At 38.1% G+C, this 22,262-nt stretch overlaps 1 protein-coding gene across 6 annotated transcripts in view; it reads left to right on the top strand.

The window, feature by feature from the left end:
- The window catches only part of NCK1 (NCK adaptor protein 1), an 82,660-nt gene that overhangs the window by 24,285 nt on the left and 36,113 nt on the right, over positions 1 to 22,262 (top strand). The window contains exon 2 of one of the 6 annotated variants that reach the window (XM_082690954.1): positions 12,396 to 12,504. The exons of 4 other annotated variants lie outside the window; for them this stretch is intronic. The gene's annotated coding sequence lies outside the window, so the exon portion shown is untranslated. Of the gene's footprint in view, positions 1 to 12,395; positions 12,505 to 21,538; positions 21,637 to 22,262 lie in introns of those variants that run through there. One more of the 6 variants, XM_082690957.1, reaches the window with a different exon arrangement.

Here is a 22,262-nt window from a genome sequence, read left to right as displayed (position 1 = left end):
TTTAGCTTATGACAAGTGTGATGCTCAGAATAATGATGTCTCAAAGATCCTAATCCTCTGAACCTGTTAGTATGTTACCTTGCATCACAAAAGGGATTTTGTAGATAGTAAGATTTTCCTGGGTTCTCTGAGTGGTTCCCCTTGTAATCATAAAGAACTTTATTTTATAAGAGGTAGGCAAGAATGTCAGTCCAAGAAAGAGATATGATAATGGAAGCAGAGGTCTTGATACGGCAGGGGCCAAGGGATAGGAGCAGCCTCTAGAGGTTGGAATGATAAGGAATGGATTTTCCTCTGGAGCTCCCAAAAGAATGCAGGCTTTGATTTTAGTTCTATAAAATGTGTTTTGAAATTCTTATCTCTAGAACTTTAAGATAACAGATTTGTGTTGTTCTAAGCCTCTAAATATGTGTCAATTTGTTACCCAGCAGTAGGAAACTACTGTTAAAGCTAGCATCAAAGGACAGATGGACAGCATGAGAATGGAGTATAAGAGATTTCTGATAGAATCTACCTCTTGCTGTTGGCCTTGCCTTTGATTCTAGCTGTATTAGTCTCCTACTGCTGTTTAGCAAATTACTACAAATCTACTTCTTAATCTGCTCAGATCTGCTTGGACCCCACAGTAATCCATCATTGAGTCACTGCCGGCTCTTCCACAGAAATAAGAAGGGTTAGTGGTGCATGCTAGTGCTACCTGCTGCTGCAACTGATTTGAAGCAGTAATAAAGACTCATTTCTTTCTTTCACCAACCATTCTAGATTTCCCTTATGCTAGGCCAGCAGTGCAGCTGCTTTAGGTTGCTTGTGACTTCTAGACTTTCATTTTTAAGGGATTTGAGCCCTTAGTTCCCTTGCCCTTTTTGGGCCATGATTGCTGCAATTTCCTGTTCGTTGTAGTTCCAAGCATGGAAACACCCTAAATTCCAGACAGACTTCTCCCTACCCCAGGTGTGTACCACCAGCTTAAATTAGATAACAGAAAAACTTTGCTCCTCTACAGCTCCAGTCTTACCCTCTTTCAGTTATTGATGTTACAGAAATACATTTTTAAATACTCGTTTGTCCAAACATATAGACTAGTAATTGTGTGGTTTTTTAAAAGACTTTATTTATTTGTTTACTGATTTGAGAGTGAGTGTGTGTATGTGCAAGTGGGTTGGGGGTGAGCAGAGGGAGAGGGACAAATAGACTCTGTGCCTAGTGTGAAGCCTGTTGCAGGGCTTGATCTCAGAGTCCTGAGATCATGACCTGAGCCAAAATTAAGAGTCAGATTGCTCAATCACCTGAGCCATCAAGGCTACACAGGCCACCCAGTTATTGCTATTTTTAATACATTAGTCTCTTACATTGTATAGAAAGCAAAGTGTGTACAATAATAGTCATTTTAGACTAATAAGTGTTTTTAAAAGTTGTTTATTAGTGTTTTAAGTCATATAGAGAACAAAAAAACGAAGTTACAAACTGAATTTTCGGTAATTCCATCTTTTATGCTCATGTGTTTACCTTTATTGAGATCTTTATTTCTTAATATGATTTTGAAGTATTGTCTAGTATCCTTTCATTTCAACTCAGGAAGTACTTCCTTTACATATTTTGCAGTGCAGGTCTGGTAGTAACAAACTTCCTCTGCTTGTCTGGGAATGTCTTAATTTCTTCCCTCACTTTTGAAGTCCAGTTTTATTGAAAATTGGGTTTTAGGTGACTGTTTTCTTCCAGTATTTTGAATATGTCAACCTATAGGTGACCTTGAACAACATAGTTTTGAATTATGTGGGTCAGCTTATATGCAGATATTTTTATAGTACAGTACTGTAAATGTATTTTCTCTTCCTTATTTTATATTTATTTATTTAAGAAAGAGAGAGTGGGGGAAGAGCAGAGGAAGAGGGAGAGAGAGAATCATAAGCTGGTGTGGAGCCTGGCACAAGAGTTCCAACTCACAAGCCTGAGATCATGACCTAAGACAAAATCAAGACTCAGGCCCCTAGGCGCCTTGCCCTCCCTTATGATTTTTTAAAATAACATTTTCTTTCATCTAGTTTAGTTTATTTTAAGAATATGGTATGTAATATACAAACTATGTGTTAATCAACTGTTTATGTTACTGATAGGCTTCTGATCAGGCGTAAACTGTTAGTTGTTAAGTTTTGGGGGTGTCAGAAGTTGTACATGGGCTTTTGACTGTGTAGGGGTCAGGGCCCCAATCCCTGAGTTGTTCTAGGGTCCACTGGACTGTCTTCTGTCCTCCAATTTCTCTTCTTTCTTTCTTTCTTTCTTTTTTTTTTTTTTTAAGATTTTATTTACTTATTTGACAGAGAGAGACACAGCGAGAGGGAACACAAGCAGGGAGAGTGAGAGAGGGAGAAGCAGGCTTCCCACTTGATCCCAGGACCCTGGGATCATGACCTGAGCTGAAGGCAGACACTTAACAACTGACCCACCTAGGTGTCCCTATCCTCTAATTTCTAATGAGAAATTTCTTGGTGATCTTATTGAGGATCCCTTGTGTGTAATGATTCACTTTACTCTTGTTGCTTTCAGGATTCTCTTTGTCTTTCTGTGTTTTCATTTATAGTTTATCTCAGTATAGATTTCTGAGCTTATCCTGCTTGGAGTTTGTTGAGCTTCTTTGATTTTTTTTTTTTTAAATAAAACTCAAGCTCACAGCCAGAGATCTAGAGTCCCATGCTCCACTGACCTTGCCAACCAGGTGCCCCTAGCTTCTTGGATGTTTAAATGCCTGTACTTCATCAGATTTGGGATTTAGCCATGTTTCTTCAAATAATCTCTTTGGCCCTTTAGTCTCCCTCTTTTCCTTCTCAGACTCCCACAAGGCATCTGCTGGTTCTTTTCTTAGCATCCCACAGTTCCTATTCTCTGTTTACTTTTTTTAAGTCATTTTCTTTGTGTTCTTCAGGCTCGATAATTTCAGTTGCCCTGTCTCCATGCTGATTCCCTCTTTCACCTGTTCAAATCTGCCTTTAAATCCCTCTGATGAATTTTTCATTTTTGTCATTGTACCTTTCAGCTGGAGAATTTTTTAGGTTTTCTATTTCTGCAGATACTACTATTCTGTTCATACATCATTTTCTTTACTTTCTCCACATCTTTCTTTAGTTATTTGAGTATCTTTAATATGTTTGTTTTAAAGTCTTTGTTTAGTGGGTTTGTTAGCTCTTCTTTCTCCAGGATGGTTACTGTTGGTTTTTCCCTTTGAATGGGCCACACAGTCCTGTTTCTTTGTAATCCGTGTGTGTGTGTGTGTGTGTGTGTGTGTGTGTGTGTGTGTGTGTCTTTGTTTCTGTCTTTGGTTTTTTTTTTTTTTTTTTAAAGACTTTATTTATTTATTTGACAGAGAGAGATCACAAGTAGGCAGAGAGGCAGGCAGAGAGAGAGAGAGGAGGAAACAGGCTCCCTGCTGAGCAGATAGCCGGATGCGGGGCTCTATCCCAGGACCCTGAGATCATGACCTGATCCGAAGGCAGCGGCTTAACCCACTGAGCCACCCAGGCGCCCTCTGTCTTTGGTTTTGAAAACTGCATACTTGAATCTAATAATACGATAAATCTGAAAATCAGATTGTCCTTCTGCCCCAGGTTTTGCTGGGTTTTTGTTTTTATTGTCTTGGCTGTCTCTTTGCCAGGAATCACTTTGAGGTATAAGCTTTCCTCAGCTCTTCATTGAGCTTGTGCCTTTTTCTGGATATGTGTTGTGTTGATTTTCTTAATCCCCTTATTACTAGTCCTTTATTATCTAGCTCCTGAAGGAGAAATTTAAAAAAGACACCAGCTCTTTAGGTTTCCCTCAGCCTGAGGGATAGGGGCTTACATAATGTGTGTGTGTGTGTACACATCAGTGACTGCCGCTTTGTCAGCACCTCAGTGATCAGATGCATCATGCAGCTGTCAGCACATAGATCCCTGATATTTTCATGACAGGATTCTTACTCTCACCTTAACTCCTGCAAGCCACTCTTCAAACTAATGTACAGCTACCTGGCATGTGCCTGGGGAGTGGAAGATGTGTAGCCCTTGCTGAGTTAAGAGCTGAAATTAACTAAAATTTATAGTCCAAGACTTCTCTGGAAGTTTCAAGCCTTGGAGTAGACTCCAGAGTTCTGAAATAGTTCAGTCAGACAGATTCTGCAAGTACAGTTGTTGTCTAGGTGAAGAGACAGATTCTTAGTGCTTCCTACTCCACCATTTCCCAGAATCTCATAACTTTACGAAAGATTCATTATAGTTTTGAAGACTTCTTAATCCTTTTCCCATTATTTTCCAGATTAAACCTCAAAGCAAATACGTTTGAGACCTTTTACTTCGTTTTCAAGTTTAGATAGCAAATACTTGAAGGAGGGATTCTTGTTTCTGATCCTTTTTTTTTTTTTTTCTCCCTAAGAAGAAAACTAAATGCTTCCAACTGGAAGACTGGAAGAGTGTGAGACTGGAAATGGAGAGACCCCTTAAGAGGCAGTTGCTTTCGTTACTACTACTAAGGCAGTGGTAGTGAGAATGGAGATACATGGATTCATTTGAGTCCTATGAAGGAGGTGAAAAGGACATGACTTGAAATGATGGGATTGACTGAGTAGACGTTCATTAATCCAGATAACTGTATTAATTAATGGTAATAGTGTTTTCTAAATTATAGAATACAGAAGCAGAAACTCCTAAGGGAAATGTAGTTAAGTGTGAGGTGCCTGTGAGATGGATAAGTACCGTACTTCAGAAAGAATTTTCATACGTAGGAATTTTAAATAATAGTGTACTGGTTCCTGGTAACTCCCGTGGGTCCTATTGCATGCATAAATAAGCCAAAAGGTAACAGGAAGTCAATAACATGGAGGGTAAGAGGGGGAAATAGATTTAAGCATAGCAGTTAAGGTGAAAAATAACTCCAGTGTTATGATTAATTGCATATTAAATATGTCTGAGTTCAGGTTACCACAAGTTTAGCATATATATGTTAGGAGAATATGGTTGCTGAGTAATGATATAATCTAAGCCTTATTTATACTGTATGGCATAGGGAAATGATTGTTCCACTGTCTCCTATGCTTTGTGTTTTCTTTTGGAAATATGTACAACTTGGAGCAACACTTTTAAGAGATACAGTAATTAGAGTCTATTAAAGAGTAACAACTGGAACAGCAAAGGATTAAGATGATGAAAAAAATCAGAAAACACAGTACAAATCTGGTTTTATTTAGTCCAGATAATTTGAGGAGATATTTTTAATATTGATTGTAGTTTTGATGTAAATCAAGAGACTTTCTTGATATAATCTGATTCAGTTCTCTCATTTTATAAATAAGAAAATAGAGTTTTAGTTAATATGACATTCCCTGACTCAGAGTTAATAGCAAGGCAGTTTAATGGCAATCCCAGTTTGTTAAGCATATTTTATCTATTGGAACAGTGAAGCAGGGCTGGGACTAGAGTGAGACAGCAAGTTGCCTAGGGTACAAAATTGAAGGAGGTTGTCATTCTTAGATGCAGACCCTGCACTTGCAAGTTCTTTATTTATCAGAGTAATATTTGAAGATGGTTTAAAATGTCAGATAGTTACAGGAGATACCTCCTAGCCCTGCAAATTAAGGATAGCCTGAGGAAGCTAGATGGAGTGATGATGGTGGAAGAGAATTATCCCTCAAGACCTAGCCCTCGGTGTATGGTAATCTGGCAGTTGGCAAGTACCTGTGAAGCATTACTTCACTTTTTGTGAGAACAGTGTGGGGTGCTCTATCTTTGGGCCAGGATTGGTTCCTATACTCTTTTCTTTTTTTTTTTTCCCCTTCAATCAGATCTCTCTGTGCCCTTTTTTTTTTTTTTTTAAGATTTTATTTATTTATTTGACAGAGAGAGAGATCATAAGTAGGCAGAGAGGCAGGCAGAGAGAGAGGGGGAAGCAGGCTCCCTGCTGAGGGGAGAGCCTGATGTGGGCCTCAATCCCTGGGATCATGACCTGAGCTGAAGGCAGAGGCCCAACCTACTGAGCCAGCCAGGCGCCCTCCTATGTGCTTTTAAAGCTGTTTTCATCCACAGCCTCTTGGGGGTTCTCAGCTTGGCTGGCGAGTTAGACAATCTAGACATAACTCTCATTCCTTTGCTTTTACAGCTCACACAGCCAAATAATGGAAACAATTTGGAGGTTAATAGTAGCAAAGACAGAAATTAACCCAAATCTGCTTTTACTGTCATGACCTTTTTCTCTAGTTTCTGACTTCCATTTCGGTTTTGAGAGTACAGTTACCTAGTTGAGCTGCATTCTCCTTAAGTAAAGGACATGTTTATTTATGAGGGTATTTACCCCCAGCACTTAGGGGTTAGAGGCTGTCTAGGCTGAATAAAACCCTCCATGTGTCAGGAGGATAATTTGTATTTCCCAGAACTTAAATGGATGACACATGAAGTATACAAGATGTCCTCCGAATATTAGTGGTTCCCTTTTTTGGCATTACCCTGTAAGGAGAATAAAACCAGAAAGTCCAGCCTTTGTCTTAGAACTAATGGGTATAAAGTTGTGCTGCCTCTCTGGACTTGTCCTTTTTATACCTGGTGCCTACCTTGCCTTAGGACCATTATATTATTTGTTCTTTAGGCCTTTGGAGTTCAAGACAGGACATTTGTTTTTATATTACAATTTAAAATAGGTGGATTCTGGGAACTAAGAGTTTATAAAGTAAAAAAATGGGTGATTTTATTGGCTCAATCAGAGGTAGCTAAACATATATAAAAAGTAGCAGTATATTGGATCTAGTTTACAGATGCAGTTGGCATGCTGATGGGAGCAGAATAAGTTGAAGTCAGCATTACAGATGAAGTTGTATTAGCAAGAAATAGAACTTTTCCCACTAGCCTGTAAGCTCTGTCAGGACAGATACAGCTTTGTAAGCTGGTTAGCTCATACTCTGCCTCGTACACAGTAGGGCCCAAAGATAAATAATAAATAAGTTGAAAGCTTGGTAAAATCAATTTTGTTGTTTATAAGCTCCACATAGTGTTCAGTTAGGCTACATTAAACCTGTTCCAGAGTTTAACCACATTCACACAGTTGTTAAATTTGGAAATATCTTTACTTGCTAGTATTTGGGTTTCCTCAATATCCATCATTTTTTTATCATTGTTTTCACATTTTTCTTATATGTGAAGTCTTTCTTTTAGAGTTTTCTTTTTTTTTTTTTTTTTTACATTCATTCAGCAAATATTTATTGAACACAAAGTAGATGTGAGGTACTGTGAGAGACACTTTCAGAAAGTGGTTGTTTTTCTGTTTCCAGAATTGCTGTTCTTCTTCTCTTCGATCTGCCGATGGATTTTCAGGTGTTTGCAATCTTTAGATAAGCTATCTAGCTGATCTCCGGCTAGCTGAAGTAGTCTCAGCCTGCTACTTCTCCGCCATCTTGACTCCTCCCTCTTTTTTCTTTTAAATTTGTTACTCTAGGGGTGTCTGGCTGACTGAGTTGGAAGAGCTTGCAACTCTTTGGATTTGAGTTGGGGCCCCATGTTGGGTATAGAGATTACTTAAATAAACTTCAAAAAAATAAATTTGATACTATCTGTTCAGGTGCCTGTTATCATATATTGACCCTATTTGTTTGTTTTAACAGAAAAGTAATTTTAGTTTATGAAATGAAATATCCCGAGATAGGTTCTGGGTTGACGAAAATTAGATTTGGAGGCTGAAAAAATGGACTCCCATCTCTGTGGCCCTCTCACCGTTCATGTTCTATATGGTGCCATTTACTTAGCTCTCAGGTTTAAGTCTTTTGGGGAAAGAGTAAGTACCTTTCCAATAACCCCTGTATGCATCCCAGGAGTCTTTCTGAATGAACCACTTGAGTTTTAAGCCCATTCGTCGCTAGTCACAAGAATTAAGGGAATTTAATATTATTGGCCATGTGTGAATTGCATATACTACTCCTGAATTCTTGGAACTCCACCTCAAGAATGTCAAAATAGAATTAGGATTGGGGATGAAGGGGATAGTTTCTGAAGAGAAAGTTGAGGTACTATTATGAAAAGAAGGGAAAATGGATACTGGTATAGCTTAAAAGTCAGCTAGCTATTTTAACATTTTGATTGACTTAGTTTTGATTTTCAAGGGATGAGTGAGATTTTCCAAATTAATTTTTTGAATTACCAAAGTAATACTTGAAATTCGATTAAAGTTTCAAATAGTGCTAAAAGGCCTAATAACAAAAAAGAGCAGTTCTTTGCTTTCCTTTTTCTACCCCCTTGCCTCAAGAAGTAATCACTAAACTTTTTGAGCTGTATCAGCAGCAACAGCTTAAAAAGTTGAAAGTGATTACTTCTTGAGACAAGCAGGAGGGAAAAGAGGGAGGAGAACAAAGGACTGTTACTTTTGTTATAGGCCTTATAGCACTATTTGATATTTTAAACTATGTTCATGTATTACTTTAATATATAAAAAACATATAATTGTTAGTATTATCTCCTGATCCATTAATTTTAGACATCTACTGATTTTCTGTTAAGATAAAGGGAGGTTTGTGTGTGTGTAGTAAGGAAGCTCTACACCCAACGTGGGCTTGAACTCACAACCCCGGGATTGAGAGTCAAATGCTCTGCCTACTGAGCTGGACAGGTCCTGCATTTATTTTCTTAATCTTTCTTAGCATCATTGTCTTGATAATGTATATTCATATTCAGCATTTTTATCATTATGACTATATAAACATATAGTTTATAGCTGACCCACCTCCTTCTGTTAACTTGTCTTTCTTGTGAATTTATTTTTTCTGAAATTTACAAGAAATTTGTGTGGTTCACGTTTAAAATTTTTTCATTGTTTTTGAATTTATAGCTAAGTCTTCCCACAACTCTCCAGCATTTCTATAAAATTTGTATTTGTATATAATTTTTCACATAGTCCTGTCAGATTAACTGTATCAGGTTTTTTTATTTATTTTTTTTTCCCCTGGAGTCTTACTCCAAGTTGGACTGTTTATTCTAAACTGCTTCAGATCTTAATTTACTTTTGCTAGCATTCTGGAAATTCCTTTTGCTTTTCTTCATTGGTTTTCCTGCTTCTTAGATCCTTTGTCTTCTTTTGTCTTGTTTTACTCTTTTGTTTTGCTGGAACATATCCTCTGGTTTTTTCTTAAGTCAAAATGAATTGGAATTAAATTTTTTGAGATTGCCTGTCCAAAAATGACTATTCTTCTCTTATACTTAATTTTAATTGGTAGCTTGGCTGTATTTAGGAGTTAAAGTGTATAGAGTTTCAGTTTTGCAAGATGAAAATAGTTTATGAGATGGATAGTGGTTGTGGTTGTACAATATTGTGAATGTACTTAATGCTGCTGAATTCGACACTAAAAATGGTTCAGATGGTAAATTTTATTTGTATTCTATTAGTTAGATAGGACTGCCATGACAAACTATCATGGACTGGGTGGCTTAACAGAAATTTATTGTCTCAAAATTGTGGTTGCTGGAGTCTAAGGTCAAGTTGTCATCAAGGTTGGTTTCTTCTGAGGGCCTCTGTCTTTGACATAATATAGATGGTTGTCTTCTCCCAGGATCTTCATATGGTCTTCCCACAGAGTGTGTCTGTGTTCTAATCACCTTTTCTTACAAAGACACTAATCGTACTGGGTTAGGGCCTACCCTGATGACTTCATTTTACTTAATTACCTCCTTAAAGACAGAGTCACGTTCTGAGGTACTAGAGGATAGATGTCAGCATCTGAATTTTGTAGGGGAAAAAATTCAGACCATATTATGTACCACAGAGACACCTGGGTGGCCCAGTTGGTTAAGTGTCTGCCTTCAGCTCAAATCATGATCCTAGGGCCCTGGGATTGAGTCCTGCATTGAGCTCCCTGCTCAGCAGGGAGTCTGCTTCTTCCTCTTTCTCTGCCACTCTACCTGCTCATTCAATTTGCTTTCACTCTCAAATAAATAAAATCTTTAAGAAAAAAAAATGAGTACAGTCAATCATCCACCCATTCGTGTTTAGGTGACTAGTAGTACAATAAGGATTAAATCAGTTAGTGGTTTACAGTTGTGGTATTAATTATGACATTGAATTCTTCATTATGTTATTTTTTTCAGATGGTTTATACCATAATTGCTCATCATTTAGCAGTTTTAGCAATAGTATTATATTCTTTTTACATTAGTAATAACATATGGCTGCTTCTTTAGATTATATAAAATGTAATATTCTTCAGATTATAGAATGGTAGTATGTTCCTTTTTTTTAAAGATTTTATTTATTTGACTGACAGAGATCACAAGTAGGCAGAGAGGCAAGCAGAGGGAGAAGGGGAAGCATGCTCCCTGCTAAGCAGAGATCCGGATGCCGGGCTCAGTCCCAGGACCCTGAGATATGACCTGAGCCGAAGGCAGAATTTTAACCTGAATTTTGACCTGAGCCACCCAGGCGCCCCTAGAACGGTGATAATGTTCTTAAGGTGATCTTGGTACAGATTATTGTAATTCAGAGTAATAAGTAAAATTTTGTGATACCTGATGAAATAATCATATAGGGAGTAATGCTTTATGTATTGTAGGGCATTAATTAAATAAGTTGTTGAGAAATAGAATTACAGTTGATATTTTTTGAAGATTTATTTTAGGGGGGAGGGGCAGAAGGAGAGAGAATCCTGAAGCAGACTCCCCACTGCGCAGGGAGCCCTGTAAGGGGCTCAAACCCAGGATGCTAAGATTATGACCAGAGCTGATATCAAGAGCCAGCCACTTAACCAACTTAGCCACCCAGGGGCCACTGCAGTTGATATTTTTTGAGATCATGTTTTGCTTGATACGTCTTTCTTTACTTTCAGGCCTTCACTGTATGTCCTCCTAGTCTATAACTACTCAGTAAACATTTTGTCAAATGAATAAATGATTAATTTTGATAATGCACGGGACTTTTGCCTGTGTTGTATTTTGTGTTTGCTTATATTGGATTTTCCAAAGGCTATTTCTAAAAATAAATAGAATAAGGGGGTGTTTTATTTGACCTATTCTTTAAAAAAACAAAAAAGGCTTGGGATGCCTGGGTGGCTCAGTTGGTTAAGCCACTGCCTTCAGCTCGGGTCATGATCCCCAGGGTCCTGGGATGGAGTTCTGCATCTGGCTTTTTGCTCAGTGGGGTGCCTCCTTCTCTCCCCGCCTCTGCCTGCCTGCCATTCTGCTTGTTATGGGTGCGTGCTCTCGTGCGTGTTCTCTCTCTGACAAATAAATAAATAAAATCTTTAAAAAAAACAAAAACAAAAACTTGATTTTTTTTAAAAAAGATTTTATTTATTTATTTGACAGACAGAGATCACACGTAGGCAGAGAAGCAGGCAAAGAGAGATGGAGAAGCAGCTCCCTGCTGAGCAGAGAGCCTTATGTGGGACTTGATCCTGACCTGAGCCAAAGGCAGAGGCTTTAACCCACTGAGCCACCCAGGCGCCCCTTGATTTTTTTTTTTTTTTAAGATTTTATTTATTTATTTGACACAGAGATTACAAGTAGGCAGAGAGAGGGGGAGGGGAAGCAGGCTCCTCACGGAGCAGGGAGTCCGATGCGGGGCTCGATCCCATGACCCTGGGATCATGACCTGATCAGGGCAGAGGCTTAATCCACTGAGCCACCCAGGCGCCCTGCAAAAATGGCTTGATTTCTTAAGGAGTCTTTATTTCAGACTAGTCTATAATTTTTTATTTTCCCCATGATGGGATTCTTACCCATTTTTTTTCATTCTCAGAGTGTTTAACAATTATAATTACTTACAAGATACTAAGGTTTAAAACATTGAATAGAATAAAATCTTATGAATTGCCTTGTCTTTTTTGAGTTACTTACAGCACATAGAAGTTAGTTATTTGGGGATATTTTCCCCCCTTCATTGTTTACCAAAAGATCTGTAACCCAACCAAACTTCCGGAGTTAGTCACTTGGGTATTGTCACTCTGCTGATTTTTATCAGAAACAGGAAATTGTCAGGTTATGTGTTAAACAATAAAAGAATCTAAAATTGCATTTGTTTTAGCATGAGAGATTTCTCTTTAGAATTTTTTTCTATTACTAGCTGGTTCCTTCCTTTTCCAGTGTAACAACTGGCTTGCCCAAAATGGTCATATTTATTATGGCCTATACACCCAGCAAACTATATCTTTCCTCATAGTTTACATATCATACACAATATGGTTTGGTAAAATGATACGACAAACTTAGTGTCATTTAATATATAGATATGCTGAATGGATTTGTAAAAGTTGGTTGGGGAAGAATGTGTTTTTAGGTGTTTGACCTGATACTATTTCTATATTTAGGTTAGCAGTTCTCTAGAGATTCTTAAAATACCTTTTAAGGAGTCTACAAGACTAGACTATTTCCATTATACTGAGATATTCATTTCCATTTTCACACTAGAGTTTCCAGAGGCTGTATGAATGCACTGGTGTTTTTATAATAAGATGTCAACATTTGAAGATCTGCAAAACTTAGTGAATATTTATTGCATGATGATACAGAATCATATGTGAGTATAAACAGGTCCATTTAAACTATAAGACTGAGCAGTGAATATTTTCTGCTATGTATTTTAGTTTACATTCAGTAAGATTGACACTTTTTGGGAGTGTGATTGAGATTTGACACAGTTATGTAATCACTACCACAATCTAAATTCAGAACAGATCTTCACTCCTCATGCTTTGTAGTCCAGAATGTCATACATAGCCTTTTGAATCTGGTTCAATGAGATCATAGATGGTTAATGTGTGTTAAACTTTATAAGAAGCTGTTAAACGTTACCCTTAGTAACTATATAAAACCGTAGCTATATTGTTTTGCATCTCCACAAGCAGTGTTAGAGTTCCCCATTGCTTTGCATCCGCACTGGTACCTGGTACTGTTTGTGTTTCCTCTCTCTCCCCCTTTACCTCTTTCCCCTCCCTCCCTTCCCCACTTTTTTACTACCTCTCATCTTTTGAAGCCATTTAATTCACTGTGTTGTGATATCGTTTTGTGGTTTTAATTTGCATTTCTTTAATGACTAATGATGTTGAAGATCTTCACATGTGCTTGTATATCATCCTTGTGCAGTATCCCCTCTTTCCAAAAGTTCGTATTATGCCACTTAAGACCTATGCTAGTATGGTAATGAACTTTTTTTACCGGGCGGGGTGGGGGTGGCGGGGAGTGAAAATCCTCTTCAGATTTTTTTTTTGTTTGGTGAAAATAGGTACTAATGTAGGTCTTTAAAAAGCAAAGTGGTGTGACTTGAACTTTCAGAAAGCAGGGGATACCTTCACTTCATCTTATTTTGGCTTCTGAAAGGTTTCGTAGGAATGCTCTGCTTGGAGATAGTGGGATAAACCTCTGTCATCTTTGGTGAAGTATCTGTTCAAGTGTGTGACCATTTAAAAATGTTAAATATTTAAATATTTTTGTTCCATTGCTTTTCTGGGCACAGCCTGAGGCAGTGATTTCTAGGGTGGAATAATACACCAGTGGCTCTGTTGGCCTGCCCTCCACAGCTTTGCAGTGGGAGTCATCCAGGCTGTTGAAAGCTACATGATGACCTCCTCTTCTGAAATGGGGGAAACGGGCTTAATGATCTCTGAGTCACCTTTTGGGTCCCTCTTCCCTTGTCTTGAAGAATATCTTGTGTTTGCAGTGGAGTAGCTTTCTGGTTTCATCCTATTCAATCAAGAAAACTTGACAATCTTTCTTAATTCCTTCTTGTCTCCTTCCAGTTCAGATTGGCTGCTTCTTGCTGGGGTGGCTGATTAAATCTCATGTTCACCCTTACTCTTTTCTATGAAAGGATCCATTGTCTCTTATTACACTCCTAGTGGTTGATTCTGAATGTGTTTCTCATTTCTTTGCACTACAGCAGACTGAGAATTTCCTACCTTTTAAATTAACTTCTTTTTGATTAACATTTCCATCTTTAAGGTATTTTTTCCATGTTTACTATAAGCATTCAAGAGAAGCCAAGCCACAGTTTCAACACTTTGCTTAGAAATGGCCTCAGATACCCAGTTTCATCCTCACAAGTTCTGAGCTTCCACAAAACACTAGGACATGACTATGGTTCAGCCAAGTGCCTTGCCATCTTATAACAAGGATCACCTTTCCAGTAGCATGCACCTCATTTCTGTCTGAGACATTATCAGATTGGCTTTTATTATTATTAAAAAGCAAAATTCAGCTGAGCAAATTTAAAGATTTATTGGCTTTATTTGATGATTCATAAATTGGACAGTATCTCAGCAGATAAAAGGGGTTACAGAGAGCTATACAAAATTAAAGGCTTTTATAGGAAAAGGAAGTTTCTAGCAAAGAGTGGATTGTTTCAGATAATGTCACCTTCTTAGGGAGAATGGAAGAGTCTGTTGAGTGGATTACTTTAATTGGTGCTGACCAGTTAATTCCAGATTGACTGGTTAAAGGTTACATTTCTGGGAGAGACTGAAACTGCAGTTAGGTTAGGGATTGAGTCTTACTCTTGGTTTGTTGATGTGGTTCTTAGCATGAGCAACTGCAGTTTGGGCCTATAGTCTCTTTTTTAACGTTGTCTGTATTTCAGCCAACATTATTTTGTTCATGACCACTTAGGTATTCTCTTAAGAGGGTTGAGGCTTGGCGCACCTGGGTGTGGCTCAGTTAGTTAAGCATCTGACTGCCGCTCAGGTCAGGGTCCTGGAATAGAGCCAGGCTCCATGCTCAGGTGTGTGCATGTTCTCTCTCTCTTTCTCTCTCTCAAATAAAGTCTTAAAAAAAAATTAAAAAAAGAGGATTGAGGCTTTCCTTACAGCTCTCCACTTCTGACCCTTCAGAATAATTTGCCCTTAACATCTATTCATGGCACTGTAGAATTTTTCTAGCATGTACCTCCAGGTTCTGCTCATTATCCAGTTGAAAGTCACTCCCACATTTTTTAGGTATCCCTTAGCAACCACAGCCTCAATTCTTGGTACCAGTTTTTTGTCTTAATATATTTGGGCTGCTATTGTAAGGGCCTGTTTAGCCAGAGCGGCCCTACCTCAGTTGGACAGCCATTTTGTTGTTTATGCAGTAAAACTTAAATTGACCCTGTTACCCCCCCCTCCCACACACACACACTAGTTGAACTTATTTAAAAGCAAGACCGGGAAACCAGTCCCAGGACAGAGCCCAGATACAGGGGTGGGTCAGGTCAGGTCGAGATAACAGCCCGAATGTAGGGATGAGTCGAATGTAGGGATGATTCCTGTCAGGTGGAGACATCCAATCAGTAAAGCTCGCATACTGTCTCCCTAGCTACCACGAAGTGTGGGCCCCGCCTTTTTGGGGCGGGGGCATTTCTCACCAAGGTGATAGGCTAGTGCGAATGTCTGCTATGGGGTGAATTGTAGTTCAGTTGGCCACCTGTGTGTGGCCAGGCTCAACCACACGGCCTTTGCTCTATAAAAGTTAGTCTGTGAGGCAGGGAGGGGGTGTGGTCGTCCTCTCTGTAAGGGGGGCCCCCGACCATTGGGTTTGATTCTTGATGCTTGGCGTGAAATAAAGCTTTGCTCGACCCTCCGCTTTGTATCAGTCTCGCTCCTTTGACCATGGACCCAACATTGGGGACCCAACACTATAACAAAATACCATAGGCTGGGTGGCTTATAACAGTAGAAACTTAACTTCTCATAGGTCTGGAAGCTGGAAGTCTGTGATTACGGTGCCAGCATGGTTAGGGGAGTCCTCCCTCCTCCATGTTGCAGGCTTCTTGTATCCTTACCCGGTGGAAGGGGCTGGGGAAGTACTAATCTCATTCATCAGAGCTCCAGCCCTTGGGACTAATGAGCTACCAAAGGCCCTGCTTCATAATAACTATCATCTTATGGGGGTTAAGATTTCAACATTAATTTTGGGAAGACAAAACGTTCAGACCATAACAATAGTATTTTCTTACTATGTTTTTATGTTTTATGTTTCTTTCAATTCAGACATTGGCAAATTTATCTTTTTAGTAGTTCTTGCTAAAGAGTTATCAATTTTCTTGATCTTTTCAGAGAACATCTTCTGGTTTCAGTGGTTTTTCTCCAATTTTTGTTTCAGTCTCACTGATTTCTGGTCTTTATTCATGTCCTTCCTTCTGTTTCCTGTGGGTATAATGGGCTTTTCTAGTTTCTTAAGGCAGAAGCTGACATTATTTATTACTATTGTTGTTGTTGTTATTATTTATTTATTTATTTATTTTGGAGCCTGGTGTAGGGCTTGAACTCATGACCTGAGCTGAAAACAAAAGTTGGATGCTTGGTCTACAGAGCCATCCAGGTGCCCCAGATGCTTACAGTATTGATTTGGGACTTGTTTTCTAACATCATTGGCAATCAGTACTATAAATTTCCTTATAAGTACTACTTTAGCTGCAGCTAACAAATACTTACATGTTGTGTTTTCATTTTTACTTAGTTCAAAATATTTTCTAATTTCCCCTGAGTTTTTCTCTTTGATACATGAGTCATTTAGTATGTTGTCTAATTTCCAAATACTTCTAGATTTTCTAGTTATCTTTCTGATACTTCTAGTTTAATTCTGTCATAGAGAATGTCTGCTATGTGATATTAACTCTTTCACATTTATTAAAATTTATTTTATGTTCCAGAATATGACCTGTCTTGGTGAATATGCCATGTGCACTTGAAAAGATGTTTATGTTGTTGTATAGTATTGTATAAATGTTGGTTGAGTCTGGTTTTTTTGCTGCTTTTCTACATATTTTATGGATTACTGAAAGTAGTTGCAGTTTTCAAGAATAATGGTTTTATTTACTTCTTTTCATACTGATCACTTTTACTTTATTAATTTTGCAACTCTGTTAAGTATGGATACATTTAAATTTGTTGTGTCATCTTGATGAATTGACCTTTTTCTCATTATCTCATGTCGCCCTACCCGGTGATTTTCCTTGTTCAGAAATCTCCTTTGTCAGATACTTATATAGCAACTCCAGCTTTCTTCTGATTCCTGTTTGTATGATCCTTTTACTTTTATGCTGTGTATCATTATATTCAAAATAGGTTTCTGATAACAGTTGAGTCTTTGTTACTTTGATCACCTCTCTGTCTTTAATTAAGACCAATTATTTAATGTAATTATTGATATCTTTGAGTTTAATTATGTGTTATCTATTTCTTGTGGGTTTTTTTTTTTTGGTGAAGATTTTATTTATTGTCTTTGGCTCAGGTCATGATCCTGGGGTCCTAGGATCGAGTCCCGCATCGGGCTCCTTGCTTGGCAGGGAGTCTGCTTCTCTCTCCACCTCTGCCTGCTTATGTGCTCGCTCGCTCTCTCTCTGACAAATAAAATAAATAAAATCTTTTTTAAAATCTTTAAAAAATAAAAAAAATTAAAAAAATTTTTAAAGACTTTTTAAAAAAAAATTATTTGACAGAGACAGACACAGCGAGAGAGGGAACACAAGCAGGAGAGTGAGAGAGGGAGAAGCAGGTTCCCCGTGGAGCAGGCAGCCTAGTGTGGGGCTTGATGCCAGGACCCTGGGATCATGACCTGAGCTGAAGGCAGATGCTTAATGACTGAGCCACCCAGGTGCTCCAGAGTACTTTTTTAAGTATCCATTTTATTGTCTCCACTGGTTTTGGGTTATGGGTTATATCTCTTTGTCTTACTTTTTTTTTTTTTTAAGTGATTGCCCTAAAGATTATAATATACTTTTCACAGTATATCTAGAATTTGCATTTTGCCACTTAAAATAGAACATAAAACTTTACAGCCATATAGGTCCCATTGCCCTCCCCACTTTATATAGTTGTTAATTGTCATATAGTTGTTAATTGTCAATTGTCATTGAATTCTACATATGTGAAACTCCCGTGTTAGTATTATAATATTCCTTTTCAAGAATTACGTGTGTTTTAAAGAATTTAAGAGATGAAAAAGAATCTTATTATATTCACCAAAATATTTACCATTTTTTTGCTCTTCTTTCATTGCTGAAGTTTCATGTTTCCCTCTGATAATTACTTGTCTTTTAGCCTTAAGACCTTCCTTTACATTTCTATTAGAGGCAGTCAACTGGGCAACAGAATGGCTTAGTTTTTCTTCATCTGAGAATGTCTTTATGTCATTTCATTCCTGAAGGGTATTGTCACTACATACAGAATTCTGGATTTTTGGTTGCTTGCTTTCAGTATTCTTTTTTTTTTTTTTTTTTAATTTATTTTCAGCATAACAGTATCATTATTGCTAACATTATTCTTAAGTTATGGTAATGGTTTTTGGTGAGAAGTCCTTAGTTACTCAGATTGCTCCTATGTCAGGTTTTCTTAACTTCAGCACATTGGGCTGGGTAATTCCTTATTGTGGAGGCCTGTCCTGTTTATTATAGGATGTTTAGTGGTATTCCTGGCCTCTCCTAGTAGCACAGTCTTGTCACCCTCTCCAGTTGTGACAATAAAAAATTACTTCAGGCATTGTTAAATAATCCCCTTGAGTGTGACATAATCCCCAGTTAAGAACCACTGCCATGTGGGCACCTGGGTGGCTCAGTGGATTAAAGCCTCTGCCTTCAGCTCAGGTCATGATCTTAGGGTCCTGGGATCAAGCCCCACATCGGGCTCTCTGCTCAGTGGGGAGCCTGCTTCTCCCTCTCTCTCTCTCTCTCTCTCTCTCTCCCTGCCTCTCTGCCTACTTGTGATCTCTCTCTCTCTGTCAAATAAATAAATACAATCTTCAAAAAAAAAAAAAACCACTGCCATGTGTATAATATGTTATTCTTCTGTGGCTGCTTTCAAGATTTTCCTTTACCTTTGGTTTTTAGCAGTTAGATTATGATGTGCCTGGACATGGTTTGAGTTTATCCTGTTTAGAGTTTGCTTAATTTCTTCAGTCTGTAATTTTAAGTCCTTTGCAGACTTTCAGAAAATTTCTACCACTGTTTTTCGAGGTATTTTTTTTCTGCACCATTATCTTTTCTTCAGGGACTTCAAAGAATGAATAATAGCTCTTTTCATATTGTCCCATTGGTCCTTGAATCCCTGTTCTTTTAAAAAATATTTTCCCTGCTCTGTTCTTCAACTTAGATATTTTGTATTGATCTGTCTTCAGGTTCATACCGTCCGTCTTCTCTTGTAGTATGCTGAATGGCAGCCTCCAAAAAGATATATTCATTTCTTAATCCCTGGGATTTATATTAACCTCACATGGCAAAAGGTGTAATTAATGACTTTAAAGATTTTGAGAGGTGGAATATATCTTGGATTATCTGATGAGCCAGAAGTACAGGGACGTGTGACCTAATGAGGCAGGGGGAGATTTTAAAGAAGAGGAGGAAGAGGCAGTGTGACCACAGAGGCAGAGTTAGAGTGATGTAGCCACAAGGAATACTGACAGCCACCAGAAGCTAGAAGAGAAAAAGAGCACATTCTTCCCTAGAGCCTTCAGAGGTAATACAGCTCTGTCAACACCTTGATTTCAGATTCCTTGATTGAATCCTATTGATACCATCAGATCTATGACAGAATTTATTTTAAACCACCTGGTTTGTGGCACTTTTGTTAAGGCAGCCATAGGAAATTAATACATCTGTCATCTTGATTCTGCTATTCAGCCTCTCTAATGAAGTTTTTATTTCAAATATTGTGATTTTTAGTTCTTTAATTACCCTTTGATTCTGTTTAATAGCTTCTTCTCAGATGAGACTTACCTTTCTCTGTTTTGAGAGTGTTCACTTTACCTTATAGAACATGGTTATAACAGCTGCTTTTAAGTCTTGTGATAATTCCAACATCTGGGTCATTTCTTGGTTGGCATCTCTTCATTGTCTTTTTCTTCCAGCTCTTACTGGCCAGATTTTCCTGCTTCTTTGTATTTTGGACAATTCTAGATTGTATACTGGACATTGTAAATATTATTTTGTGAGACTTTGGATCCTGTTAAAATCCCTTGGAGAATTTTTATTTTGCTGTTGTTTTAGCAGGTATCAATCTGACTAGATTCAAGCCAGTCTTTCTGCTTTTTGTGGGCAGTAGTGCCAGCATCCGTTTCATTTTCTAAACCTTTGCTGTTATGTTTGAATTTGTGTGTTGTCTGTAATAGTCAGGGATGGTCTGGAACTTGGGTGGTAGTTATTTTTGTACTTCAATTTTCAGTGCTTTTTTAACAGGTCTACCTGGCTATGCCATCTGGATTTGTAATTGACACTTATCCAGAGGAAAAACAAACTTATTTTTATGACAAGGGATGTGGTACAAACTAGAGCAAGGTGCCCACCAAAGTTGGACCCTTACTCTGTACAGGGACTAGGAGCAAGAATGAGTTAAGTCTTGTTGAATGTTTACATTTTATTTATTCATTCATTCATTTCTTTACTTGAGGGAGTATGTGTACACAATGGTATGGAGAGGTAGAGAGAGAATCCCAAGAAGGCTCCACATCCAGTGCAGAGCCTGATAATGGGGCTTGATTATACAACCCTGAGATCATGACCTGAGCCAAAACCAGGAGTCAGATGTCCAACCAACTGAGCTACCCAGGTGCCCCCATTGAATATTCACATTTTAAGGAGATGGCTCTCAGTTCTGAGAATACACCTCTAGGTGGTAGAAGATTTGTGGTAGAAGATTTATATTTCAAAGGGGCAGTGCAAATATTTATAATTTCAAGCTTTCTAAAGTAACTGCTCTACAGGGGGTTATAGGGACCTCTCTTCTTATCACTAAGTTTGGGCTGGAACAAACAGTAAATTCTTGCAATATCTAGCTTCCTAGTGTAGGAACTTAGGGGGCTGGAGTTGTCATCTGAGGGATGCGGCCTTTAAGGCTTTAGAAACAATGCTAGTGTTTGTTCAAGTCTTATAGTGTGAGAGTGTGGACAAAATCATTTAGCCTGCAATTTTTAATGGGCCCAAATTGAAGCCTAGTCAAGAAGAGGGCTTAGAGGAGCCTATTTGAGAAGAGAGTCTTTGTCATAGATTACCTTCACTGGCTCTTTTCTCATGGGAATTTTCCCCGTATTTACCTATGCCCAGCAACCCTCTTTCTGGTTCCTTTTACCAGAAAGGTTAGGTTCTCTTATTATGAGTTTGTCTTTCATGTTGTTACTCAGTTCTGGGTATGGCTGTGCTTGACTTCAGGTAAAGCGGTGAGATAGTGGGTATTTCCCTCATATTCTTTGTACCAACTAGTTACTTTTTCTTTTCCTTTATCCGGAGGAGTAGGTTTTCTTTTGGGGTCTTACTGTATGTACCATCTCCACCATTGTGGCAGTGGTACAGATCCACAGCTGAGGCTGGCCTTGGACCAGCACTGGAAGAGGGGGAAAAAAGAAGACATAAAACCTCAGGGATTTAACTCTGCTTTCAAGAGCTTTTTTCCCCCTTTTGTCCAAATGAGCTTCTCTTGAGCTTTTTCCTGACTGCACCTGCTGTGTAATTTCCTGTTATGCCTACCTTTGGGTCAAAGCCAGAAAATAAAGCAGGAGGGGGGAAACCAAAAGGAAATTTATTGTTGATGTATTGGTCTTTTTTCAGATTGATTTCCCTTCCCAACCTGCCTGTTACTTACTTTTCAGAGTCCTCAGGAGCTGAGTCTTTGTATTATTTCTGGAGATTTTAGTTGTAATCAGTTGGAGAGAGAGGCTGCAGTGGGCTTATCCATTTCCTCTGGAATTAAAGGTACTTAGGCCAGTGAATTTTAATATAACTGTGTGGAAAAGTTGACTTGGTAAAGCTTTAGATTCCACATTACAAACTAGTATTTAAGAAACTCTACCACTTGTCAAGTTTTAGTGAAGAATATCCACAATTATCTGAAAAGATTCTTGAAAGTACTCTTCTTTTTCCAGCTACATATTTGTGTGACATCAAGTTTTCTTATCAAGCAGAATAGTATGTTGCAATACATTAAATGCAGAAACAGATATAAGAATCTATTAAGTCAGACATTAAAAAGATTTGGAAAAGTGTAAAATAACACCACTCTTCTCACTAATGTTTTTGTGTGGGAAAACATAATTTTCATAAAAATGTTCCATATTGAATTAAATATCATATTTAATTGAATTTTAAAATATCCAAACATTTTTATCACTTTTAATTCCCAGTGTGGTAAGTGTTGGTAGATAAAGCCAACATAAACAAAACCTTTTTGGGTCTTCAGTTTGTAAGTATGTAAAGGGGTTTTGAGACTAAATAGTTGGAGAATTGCTGATTTAGTAGGTAGAAGATTTCTGTCCATCTATAACCTGTACCCTTATTTTCTGGTCTTTAAGAGGCAGCATGGTACTGCAAATTGTTAGAGC

This window comes from Mustela nivalis (genome assembly GCF_964662115.1).
Source record: "Mustela nivalis genome assembly, chromosome: 1".
Taxonomy (NCBI): domain Eukaryota; kingdom Metazoa; phylum Chordata; class Mammalia; order Carnivora; family Mustelidae; genus Mustela; species Mustela nivalis.
The sequence above is the reverse complement of the archived record's forward strand: the minus strand, read 5'-3'. Positions and strand labels throughout refer to the sequence as shown.